At 36.2% G+C, this 12,243-nt stretch overlaps 1 protein-coding gene across 2 annotated transcripts in view; it reads right to left on the bottom strand.

The window, feature by feature from the left end:
• Sestd1 (SEC14 and spectrin domain containing 1) overlaps window positions 1–8,182 on the bottom strand; it is a 68,659-nt gene extending 60,477 nt beyond the window's left edge. Inside the window, exons 1-2 of one of the 2 annotated variants that reach the window (XM_042688254.1) lie at window positions 8,118–8,182; window positions 5,268–5,306 (exon numbers count right to left, since the gene is read on the bottom strand). The gene's annotated coding sequence lies outside the window, so the exon portion shown is untranslated. The remainder of the gene's footprint in view (window positions 1–5,267; window positions 5,307–8,117) is intronic. The other variant, XM_042688255.1, reaches the window with a different exon arrangement.
• Between the last annotated feature and the right edge of the window lie 4,061 nt (window positions 8,183–12,243).

Raw genomic sequence — 12,243 nt, 5'->3', positions numbered from 1 at the left:
TGACTCTAAAAACTATAATCAAGAAAACAGCTGATCTGAATTTCAAACCAAAGGAATAAAACACATATAGAAGTCACTTAGTCATAGAAAAAACTGACTTATTACCTAGATTTTTCCTATCTGATTATGCGCACAAATTCTGAGCTGCTTTTTGTTCCTATTTTTTGAGCCTATACTTCCATAGTTCTCATTTGGTAAATTATACAAGACCCTGCTAATAAATCCCTCTACTGCTAAGTTAACTAGAGAAAGATTCTATTTTAGTCAACAAAGAAATTTGATTGAAATAGGAAGTGAAAGCAAAACTAAGAGCTTAGTGGGCTGTGCCTGATCATTTCATGTTTTTTTTTTAAAGTATGTTACCATAAAATAAAACCCTAGTCACACTTAATCCCATTAAGCAGCAGATGAGAACATCTACACTCTTCTTCCTTTCAGTTTCTTTCATTGTTCCACTGGAGATGGGCAATAAAAATAACGAGTACTATATTACTAGCTTAAATATATTTTTCAAAAAATATTCTTTTTTGGATTTCAAGTGTTAAGCATAGCTACCATAAGAAAAAAATGTTTATCTAGTTATTTACATACTATGTCAAATTAAAATTGATCATACAAAATACATGAAATAAAGGAAGATCTTGTAAAATACAACAATCTACCCACTATCCATGATACAATGTTAACACATAGATACCAGTTCACAGTCATTCCACTGGGATAGATCACCACTTTTCACAAGAAAAGGATTGTTGAACCTACGTATGTGTGTGTATGTGTATTGTGAACAAGCATATGAACCAATAGTAGGGCAAAAACACCTAATCTTGAAATCCTAACCTTACTCTAACTACCCAATGCCAACATTTGGAGGAACCATACACATGGTTTTGCTCAAAGCAGCTCCTCTCAATGTTCCAACACACATAGCTGCTTGCAGGCTGGAGAGAGGCCCAGTCCACTTAGGATACATGGGTAGTAATGGGTGCTGTGGATGGGCAACCATTAGAGGGCAGCAGAGGATGTGCTGAGTCAGAAAAGACGATTACAGGCCTTTTAATCAAGGCTGAGCAAATTACACTTCAAAAGAGATTATAATTGATGCTACGAGTGGTGTACTGGAAGTCCTCTCTCAGTAAGTATAACTCAACCAGTTTATTTGGAAAATTCACTTATATTCTTCGAAGAGCATTTTTTAACAACAGTGAAAACCCATTAGGATTGCCTACGGCTAACTACATCATCTCTAATAAATCTACATCATGTAGACACACAATGGTAAAGAACAAAATCAGAACACAGGCTTCCTTGCCTTGTATTTCCAGATAAATACTGAAGTATAGCTATACTTAAATTCCTATTAGAAATACTTTCAACTATTGTCAGAGAATAGGAGCAATCTTGGAGTTTAAAACAAACACAAGCACACATACAGCATTCATCACCACTCTATATATCAATATATAAAGTTCTGTGGAAGCAATTATTACTCAACTTCAGGATAATCCATCAATAAAGTGGAACAACAGTATAAAATCCATGTAATTTTTGTGTATGATGATTAATCTGCATTTTTAAATGAAAGAACAATGTACTCAAAAGATTAAAATAAAAATGGTAAACTGTGTCAGTGTTACTCACTGACACTATGTTGAAAATTAATGATACAACTTGTGGTGGGAATGGGAGGGAAAAACTGGGAGAGAGAAAAGGTAGGGGTGACATTGTCCAAAAGAAATATTATATGACTTATGTAACTGTAACCCCTTTGTATATCACCTTTATAATAGCAATAAAAAGTCAAATGTAACTAAATAAAAATTAAAATGGTAAATCAATGGCTAACTTTGTGCAAAATACAGAACCGGCCAAAATCGTAACAACTCCTCTAATAAATTTCAAAGTTCAAGTATCACCACACAATACCAATTTTACCAATCAGACCCAGCATATTCCATGATGGAGTAGAAATGAAGAAAACAGGAAGAAGAAAAAGAGAAAGCAACTTTGAATCTTAAGTTTTCTATGAAAATGCCTTCAATTTATCCTGAAATGTAATTTTACATTAACGAATATAGTAGGAAATTAAACATTTTACACTGTACAACATCAAAAAATAAAGTCTGCTGCTAACAGTAATAATAGCCTACCACTTGGAAACCTTTCCCAAAACTACCAATAAGCCAACCAATGGCCTCTTGTCTGTTCCTTTTCCACAGAGCCAAAGCCACTATTATCAACAAAGTCAGAAGAGGAAGGAAGTCTAGCAATTCTACTAACACTTGCCAGCTGGAACCTCCATTTTTTTTTAAGTGTAGATTCAAAAATTCCTTAACTACACGAATTTTTTTAAATCTTGGATTTTTTTTTGTCGGTTATGGGGCTTGAACTCTGGGCCTAGGCACTGTCTCTCAGCTCGTCAGCTCAAGGCTAGTGCTCTATCACTTGAGCCACAGTGCCACTTCTGGCTTTTTCTACTTAGGTGGTGCTAAGGAATCAAACCCAGGGCCTCATGCAAGCAAGGCAAGCACTCTACCACTGAGCTACCTTCCCAGCCCAAATCTTGGACTTTTGTTATCAATGGTAATTTATTAATAAATCCTTAAGAGTGTGATCACTCATTTAACAAAACAAAAAGGGATAATGAACATTTTCTTTTAGAAAAGCAAATCATACTGATGGAATTCTAGGAGGAAAAAGCTTCTTCTGGACTCCCTTATAGGCAGCCTAAAGTGGAGCTTTGGCTCAAGTGTTAGAGCATTAGACTGGAGTACAAAAGCTCAGAGACAGTACCTAGGCCCTGAGTACAAGCCCCTTGGACTGGCACAAAAAAACCAAAACAGGTATATGTTGTTGTTTGTGGTAAACCTACCAAAGAATACTAAACACACTACAGATACTTATTGTGTCCAATAACTGAAATGCCACTTCACAATCCGATTACAGTAACAAAGGACACATAGGGGAAATCAAATATAGCATAATCACTCCTCATAAAGATGGTTAGCAATATTAGCTATCTTTCCCAAGCAACAGTGTCCCTGGCTGAAGCTCTTTCAGCCATAAGATTCTCTATTTCCAAGAGCTGTTTGCTCTGAAAGACAATTTAGTAGTAATAATCGTAGTTTTAGAACCACAATACGACTCTCCACCAGTCACTGACTTGCTAGGTGGTTTGGGGCAATTTCTTTACTTTCTTTTAAGGAATCATCATCAGCTCATAGGTTGACAACTACGTGTGTTAACTTGTACAAACAATGTCTACTATACTCTAAAACAGTAAACATTCAATAGATGGCATCTACTGTTAATAGTTAAACTTTCCTTCCTCCATAATTGCTGGTTTACTAATTAGTAGTTTAATACCATTGACTCCACCTAGACCACACTGAAGAAATTCTTAATACATTCTTGGTCCAACAGACTAAAACAGTCCCAACCTTATTACAAGTACCATGCACAGATACTTTTTTCTGCTCCAAGAATATAATCTCATACTTATATATGATTCTATCAATATCTCCATATAATTCTATTAATGTCACATTTTATCTGATGAGAAAATCAAGCCAAAGAAAATCAATATGCCCGAAGTCATATAGAAATAAACAAATTTATAAATCACAGAGTTGGAACCATAGATCATCTACTACAACTTTTTCATCATTTCACTGGATAGTATAATTAAAATAGATGATATTGATCAAGAGGTATTGTACTCATAAATTGACATGTTGAATTATAATCCTTTGTACAAGTACTTAAAGATAATAAAAATAAGTGAATTTCATAATATAAAAATTTTAACTTAATAGAGCTGCAACATTTTTAAATAAGCAACAGAATTGTACATTTTAAAATCAGGAAAATCTGGATGAAAATGGTGTACATTTTAAGAATTTTAAAAACCTAAAAATCTGTAAGCAATATGCTCCAGAAAGTCTATAAACTGAACTGCATATGCTTAGCAATTTATCTCGCTGACTTCCACTATAATTAGAACATACTGCAGCTGCAAAGACAAATCTCTTTAAACACTGTACACTCTGGAAAATGTTAAGGTTATGTTTTTAAAGAATCCCTTATCTTTTAGTGACATATAGACTTCAACGAAATACATCTGGATGTCCTAGTTTGCTCAAGGTGCTACAATACAATATCTAAGAATGGGTAGCTTATAAAAAGTAGATTTATTTCTCATAGTTCTGGAAGCTGGAGGAAAGTCTTAATTAAGATCAAGGCACCAGCCAATTCACTATCTGGTGAAGGCACTCCTATGTGCCATTGTCTTCATAGCTTCACATGGCAGAATACAACAGCAAGAAAGAATACTTCTCTTAATTGGAGTCTTTCTGTAAGAGTGACAATCCCCATTCCTTCATGTCTCAATCACCCCCAAAGCCATGCCTCCAAATACTGGTACCATGGGATTAAGTCTCCACACATGAATTTTCATGAGCAAATAGATCAGTACTGGGATTTGGGAAAGGATGATATTCCTGCAATAAGCCTGGCCATTTGAAATAACTGTTTGAAGTAGGTGATAGGTGGATAGGGCTTCCTTTTATATTTCCTGTGTTTCTGATTGTTTGAAAGTGTCCATGATGCAATTAAAGATGATTAAATCTTCAAACATACCAATAGTGTAAAAAGGAAACTGTAATCCCTTAAAATGTATTTTTGGGGTTAGCACTTTTTTTATTTTAAAATAAAGAAAAGACAAGAAATGGACAGCACATACCCATACTCACCACCACAATCTAAAGTTCTTTGTGAAAGAGAATTTGAGTATTTGTACCCCATTTTAAAATTGCCTAGGCAGGAGACCACAGCTAACATAATATTAAAAAGAAGCAGGTGTGCTGGTAGATAGGAGAGTCAACTAAATTCCAGCTCCTGCCATGTCATTGGCATTGGAGACTTCTGGTACTGTCTTTTTTTTGTGTGTGTCAGTCGTGAGGCCTGAATTCTGGGTGCTGTCCATGAGTTCTTCAGCTCAAGGCTAGTGCTCTACCACTTGAGCCACAGCACCACTTCTGATTTTTCTGCTTATGTGTGCTGAGGAATCAAACCCAGAGCCTCATGCATGTAAGACAAGCACTCTACCATTAAGCCACCTTCCCAGCCCTGGTCCTGTCTTTTAAAGCCTTTCTCTGTGACTGTAAACATTTTCTCCAATTTCTCTCTCTCATAAAATATAACATATACATATATTTTTTAAATGATTGACATTAAGAAGGGAAAAAATTTGTATCTAAAATACTCACCCACTATAATCAATAGGTTGGTCAGAAGAGCAGCCAGATCTGTTTGGTGAGGAATATAAATGTCATAAATTTGAGATTGTTTTAGAAAATAGAACCCAAAATTATGATCATTATAAGTATTAACATTTAAGAGTATGTTCTAAATTTAACAACTGATATTTAGTCAATAAAATAAAAAAAATCTGAAATCCTAAGAAGGTATTGCCTGGCTCATTTGAATTTGTCTGTCTCAGTAAACTCTTGGCAGTTGGCCAATGCATAATGAATATGTGTTATCTTTCCTTATGATCTGCTAGCTTTCTCATTTAGGTGTCTTTTAACAGAATAATTATCAAGCAATGGAAAAAATAGCTTAGATAATTTTGAACTTGTAACACTACAGATAGAGCATGTACTTTCTTTGGACAAAGTATTAAATTCTTGAAGTATCTTGAGCCATGGGAATAATGAAGAGAAGATTTTTATAAAGCTTTCTTTATGTTGAGGCATTCCAAAAATGTAGGCTTTTAGAAATTATTCATTTGACCACATTACCTTTATACTCTAAGTGAGTTTTCATTATCTGTATTTCATCCTTTGGGGAAAAGTCACTATTTACATGCACATTTTTCCATTGCCTGAAAATGTATCTTAACTTTCACTGTAATAATCGCTATCACCCATCTTCATTTTTTTTCCTTCCAGATCTATAAATACTTTTTTTCCTGTAATACTTAGATGGGGCTTCTGACTCTACTTGAGAGACATATCATCTGATCTATTATCCAGAAAAGAGCAATAAAGAAAACCCTGGGTCCCTTTGGATAATCACAGACAAAAGATTTTGCTATCAAAAGGATCTCCAAAAAACTGAAGCAATAATGCACAATTTTTTCCCATCTTAACTCTAGAAGTGAGACTGTGACATCTGCAGTGGAAGATTCATTTTTGTAGGACCACACATCACAAATTCCACTGCATAAATATGAAAAGCCATAACAAATGTTTAATTTCCAAAAAGTTAAAGAGTTTTCTGAAAGGCATTACTACTTCTAATACAAACTATCCCAGCTGGAGTGATGCACCAAAGACCATTTCCCATTTCCAGGAACTTTGGCTCTGCCTGTGGTACCCTTACTATTACGTTCTGTTTCTGTGAAAACAGGCTCTAAGAAGTGTACAATTATTACAACAAGAGCAAATAGATCTGCGTCAAATAGTAACTGCCCCTTATTAGTTTTATGACCTAAAACAAGTTGCTTTACTGAGTCTCACTGTGGCTTTAGTTCCTTAATTGAACATGGCTGCCATTCAGAGTAAAGTGACAAGCCAGAATTCCTCTACACCACTTGTAGCTTAAACTCACTTACACTTACTTTAATGATTAAAAAAATAAAGAGACCAAAACTAAGGCAAATATTCTTCCTAAATACCTTTTCCTTATGTCCTCCCTTCTAGCAATCTATCTTGGTATTTGTCTATCACTGACTCAACAATCTATTCATGACGTCCAGATACTTACAGTGTAAAGTAAACATCAACCCCGTGTTGTCAAGGAGCCTCAGTGTATACTAGATATGCCTCAAAACTATTCCTGGCCCAAATATACTTCTTAATTCAATTACAGATTTTACATGCCAAGGAATTGTATCATCTTTTTAACAAAGATATTTCTGACCATACTAGAAGCAAGGAGAAATTCTTCTATTTTAGAATACGTGAAGATAGAGGGGGAAATGGATATTGCAATGATTCTGTGTTAAGCTTTAGGGCATAGAGTAGAAATAGGGTGATCCTTACTGAAGAAAACTGTAGTGTGGGAGGGCTTTGTCTACAACAGAAAAGCACACAGACTTCATCTATAATGCTAACTCATCTGAGTGGCAGAATGCACAGAAAGTATTCTGGACTAAGATGCCTACTCTGTTTCAGTAAGGGGAAAATGCCATTTGAAAAATATTGGTTATGGTTTTAATATGAAATGTTCCTCACATGCTTATGTTTTGACTACTTTGTCTTAGCTGGACAATATTTTGAGAGGTTCTGGAAACTTGAGGTGGTAGAACTTAGCTGCAGAAAGTACGTCAGGAGGGCAGGTCCTTGTGGATATTTTGTCACCAGCCCCTCCCTGTTTTATCTCTACTTTCTGTCCACAGAAAGTGAACAGCTTCCCTCTGCCTTAGATTCCCACTGTTATGAAGTCCTGGTCCAACTGAACATGGCTTTATCTTTTGAAACCATGAGACAAATAAACCTTTCCTTCCTTAAGTTACTTAAGTCGGGCATTCTGTCACAGCCATGAAAAAGTAACAAATAGTTTCATAACTTAAAAATTAAGTGAACTATTGGTGATCATGTAAATCCAAATCCTCAAACATGCCTTTCAAAGAACAAGTAAACTCACAAAAATCCCATACCTTCAACATTATAAAACAAACTACCAACTTTAAACCGATTAAAGTAGAAAATACAAACCACATTTTGGTGCAAACATTTCCCCAGCTCTTCCATTAAACTATCACAGAGAATACAAATGGATCTAAGAGAAAAGTTACACAGAAGGAAGAGGATAGTAACAGAAGACCTGAAATTGTCTTAAAATTCATATATAAGCTGGGCACTGGTGGCTCCTAGTTACTCAGCAGGCTGAGATTTGAGGATCATGGTTCAAAGCCAGCCTCAGCAAGGAAAATCTGTGAGACTCTTATCTCCAATTAACCACCAGAAAACTGGAGCTGTGACTCAAGTGTAGGGCACTAGCCTTGAGTTGAAGAGCTAAGGGATAGTGCCCAGGCCCAGTGTTCAAGCTCCATGACCGATAACAACAACAGCAGCAACAACAACAACAACAAAAATCACATATAAACTCACCACAAGTGAAAAACTTCTGAAGTGCTGATAGATGAGAAAATACTGCAAAGAAGGAATTTAAGGGCACAAACAACTCAAGGAGGTAGTCTTGACAGGCAATGTTCCAAAGGTATGCCAGCAAATTTTATCTATCAACCTTACTGGCTAACATTTAGCCAGCTATCTGGTTAAATGTTATTTTTAATACGTTTAAGAGTGGTTCTGGAAGAGATTAGCATCTGGATTGAAGAACAGCAAAAGCAGACAGCCTTTCCCATAGTCGGTAAAAGTTATCCAATGTGTTGAGGGCCCAAAGAGAACCACAAAGAATAGGAAGATTAAAATCCCTACCTGATAACTTGAACTAAAATCCTAGTCTTCTCCCACCATTGCAATGGAAAAACTTGCACTGGAACCTAAAGAACAGGTTCCAGCTTGCAGACAGCAAGTATGAGAGTATATGGCATATGGACTGGGAATGTGGCAAGTACAAGAGTATGCGGAATACAGGAATATGGAATGTGGCTTAGTGGTAGAATTGCATGCAAAGCATACATGAAGCCCTGGGTTCGACTTCTCAGTACCACATAAACAGAAAAAGCCAGGAGTAGTGCTGTGGCTCAAGTGGTAAAGTGTCAACTCAGGGACAGTGCCCAAGCCTTGAGTTCAAGCCCCAGGTACATGGCATGTGCTTTTTTGAATTGTAAAGAGGAGGAAAGATGATACACATTTATCTGTGCAAAGTAAACAAATGAATTAGATAAATAAGAAACGCACAAGAAAAACTTCCTAGAGCAGGAAGAGAGAGTGGACTAGAAATAATAGGTTGGAGAAAAGAAATGACAGGTTGGAGAAGCAGTGGAAGAAATGGGAAATGACTAACACTTCTCTTTGTATATCTTGCTATACAGTTCTGACTTTGGGAACTGTGTAATTTCTCATATTCTCAAAGAAAAATAAGAAGAAGAAGAGGAGAGGAAAAATTTCTCAAATGGAAATTAAACAGAAACAAATGCTTCTAATGGTATTTCTCATGACTATCATAACAACACTAACAGAGGGAGAAAAGAGGAAAGAAACCTTTAAGCCCAATATTTTTACTACTAACTCACAAGTTGTAAACAAAAGAACTGAAATAAACACTAAATTCCAATAAATGGGTTTCTTACAGTGTTAAGCAGTTCTGAATTACCTCCTATATATTCTAAGATTGAGCAAATAAATAGACAGACCATGACTAACAGAACCCAGGTGTCTCCCTGTAGAAGAGAGCTAAAACATGGAAAGTGAAAGAGGCCAAAAGAGCCCCAGTAGTACAGTATGGAACAGAAAAAAACAAAAACACACTCATAGTTTTTAATATTGATTTAAAAATGGGGGTGGGAGGTGCCCTAGTGATGTGCACTGAAAGGGCTCTGATGGTTAATTTTATGCAGCAATTCAACTGGACCACAGGTTGCCCAGATAATTGTCTGAACATTAATCTGGGTTTCTGTGATAATATTATGGTGTATTAACAATTTAATTTGTAGAGTAAAGCAAATTACCATCCATGTCAGTGGGTTTCATTCAAGCAGCTGAAATTCTGACACAATAATAAGATTAACTCCAGTAAAGAGTTTGTCCTTCAGAATCCATCTACACTATCAGTTCTTCCTACCTGACAACCTTAATTAACTAAGCCATTAGCATCTTAGACCTCTGGCCTATTGACTGCAGATGGGATCTGTTAACTTCTATAAAGATATAAACAGACAGATTACCTGATGATGATGATGACAACGACAGATACATTCACAGTTACAAAGATAGATCAATCTCAATTTATGTATCTGTTAACCTATGGCAGATTGCAAGACTGGATAAGGCAGGTAAGTGCAAATAAGTTGGATAAAATGCTGATAACTCGAGGATATTGTTGCCTAGGGGTGTATAGGCACATATCAAAAGGACATAGATGATTCATGAAAGAACCATGACTAAATGTTAAAAATAATGAGCAGAAGTTACATTAAACAGGTTTTTTTCAAAACTTTCATTTCCTTACAAATGGTGCACTATCATTCTTTCTAATGAATGAGTACAATTATATTGTGTGTGTGTATATATATAAATATATATCACATTTTCTTGATACATTCATTCAAGGAGGGGTATCTAGGCTGATTCTGTATGGTGTATAGTGCTGAAATAAACATGGTTGTGATGGTAGCTTTACTGTATCCTGGTTTGTAATCTTTTGGGTAAATAAATGCCCAGGAGTCAGAATTGCTGGATCATAGAGCTGTTCTATGTTTTTTGAGGGGCTTCCACACTGCTTTTCAAAGTGGTTGAAAAAGTTTACATTCCAACCAACAGTGTATTAGAGTTCCCTTTGGCTGCATCCTCACTAGTAACTGCTATTGTTTGTTTTCTTAATAATGGCCCATTCTAACTTAGGTGAAGTAGAATCTCAATGTTGTCTTGATTTGCATTTCCTTTATGGCTACAGATGTGGAGCATTTCTTCATGTGTCTATTGGCCATTTTTACTTCATCTGAGAAGATTTTCTTTAGTTCATTAGCTCATTTATTTAATTGGGTTGTTTTTGGAGCATGTAATGTGTTTACAGTCTCTGTATATTCTGGATATTAGGCCATTGTGTGAAGTGTAGCTGGCAAAAATCTTCTCCCACACTGTAGGCTGTCTTTTTAGGTTGCTGGTTGTGTCCTTTGCTGTACAGAAACTTTTGAGTTTAATACAGTCTAATTTATCTATTAAGTGAAGTAAGTCAGGCCTAGAGAAATAAAGGATCCACACTTTCCTTTATATGTGGATGTTAGATTTAGCTCACAAACTCTTTTTTTTTTTTTTAAATTATATTTTATTTTATTTGAGAACATACTGTACAGAGGGGTTACAATTACATGGGCAGGATAATGCATACATTTCTTACCAAGCATTGCAGCCTCCTCCTTTGTTTACCCTTCACCTCCCTTCCCAGCCTCCCCCCTCCCCCCCACCCAATCATACCCCCCCTCCGCCCCCTCCGACATTGTAGAGCTGGTTTTGACATGACATTTTGTACTTCTCATTGTTGCAACAAGTCCACCTGAATCCTTAAACGACTTGTTTGTCCCCATCTCCTCCACATGTTATACTGACATCAAATACAGTGAAAGCAGGGGTTACACTGTGGGGGAGGGACATACAAAGCAACAAAGAAATAATCTTATAAATGCGTTAGAAACACATGCATGAAAGAAACAAAAACATTAAAATACATATTTGAGGGTTCGTTTTCCTAACATCACATTCTCTGACTTTTTCCGCTTGACTCATACCTATACTAGATATTGCAAATAAGGGAAACCATGGGACCTATGTTTCTTTGGGCCTCGCTTACTTCACTTAATATAATTTTTTCCAAGCCTTTCCATTTCCTAACAAATGGGGCAATGTCATTCTTTCTGATGGAGGCATAGAATTACATTGTGTATATATACCACAATTTCTTGATCCATTCATCTACTGAGGGGCATCTGGGTTGGTTCCATATCTTAGCTATGGTAAATAATGCTGCAATAAACATAGTTGTGCTGGTAGCTTTAGTGTGGTCTTTTTTGTAAACATTAGGGTAAATGCCCAAAAGTGGGATTGCTGGGTCATAGGGGAGTTCTATATGAAGTCTTTTGAGGAACCTCCATACTGCTTTCCAAAGTGGTTGAACAAGTTTACATTCCCACCAACAATGAAGTAAGGTTCCTTTCTGTCCACATCCCCCCCAGCATCTGTTGTTAGAGTTCTTGATTTTTGCTGTTCTAACTGGAGTGAGGTGATATCTCAATGTTGTTTTGATTTGCATTTCTTTTATGGCTAGGGATGTTGAACATTTCTTCATGTGTCTATTGGCCATCCTTCTTTCTTCTTCAGAGAAGCTTCTCTTTAAGTCTTTCGCCCACTTACTTATTGGGCAGTTGTTTCTTTGAGGATTTGTTGTTGGGTGGTTTAATTTTTTGAGTTCCAAGTATATTTTAGATATGAGACCCTTGTCCGTTGTATGGCTAGTAAAGATCTTCTCCCAGTCCGTGGGCTTTCTATTGATCTTGCTAGCTATGTCATTTGCCCTGCAGAAGCTCTGCAACCTTATACAATCCCATTTGTCCAA

The sequence above is a fragment of the Dipodomys spectabilis genome, unplaced genomic scaffold (assembly GCF_019054845.1).
Source record: "Dipodomys spectabilis isolate Male_0828 unplaced genomic scaffold, ASM1905484v1 ptg000115l, whole genome shotgun sequence".
Classification (NCBI taxonomy): Eukaryota; Metazoa; Chordata; class Mammalia; order Rodentia; family Heteromyidae; genus Dipodomys; species Dipodomys spectabilis.
Note: the sequence above shows the minus strand (reverse complement) of the source record. Positions and strands in the feature narration are given on the sequence as shown.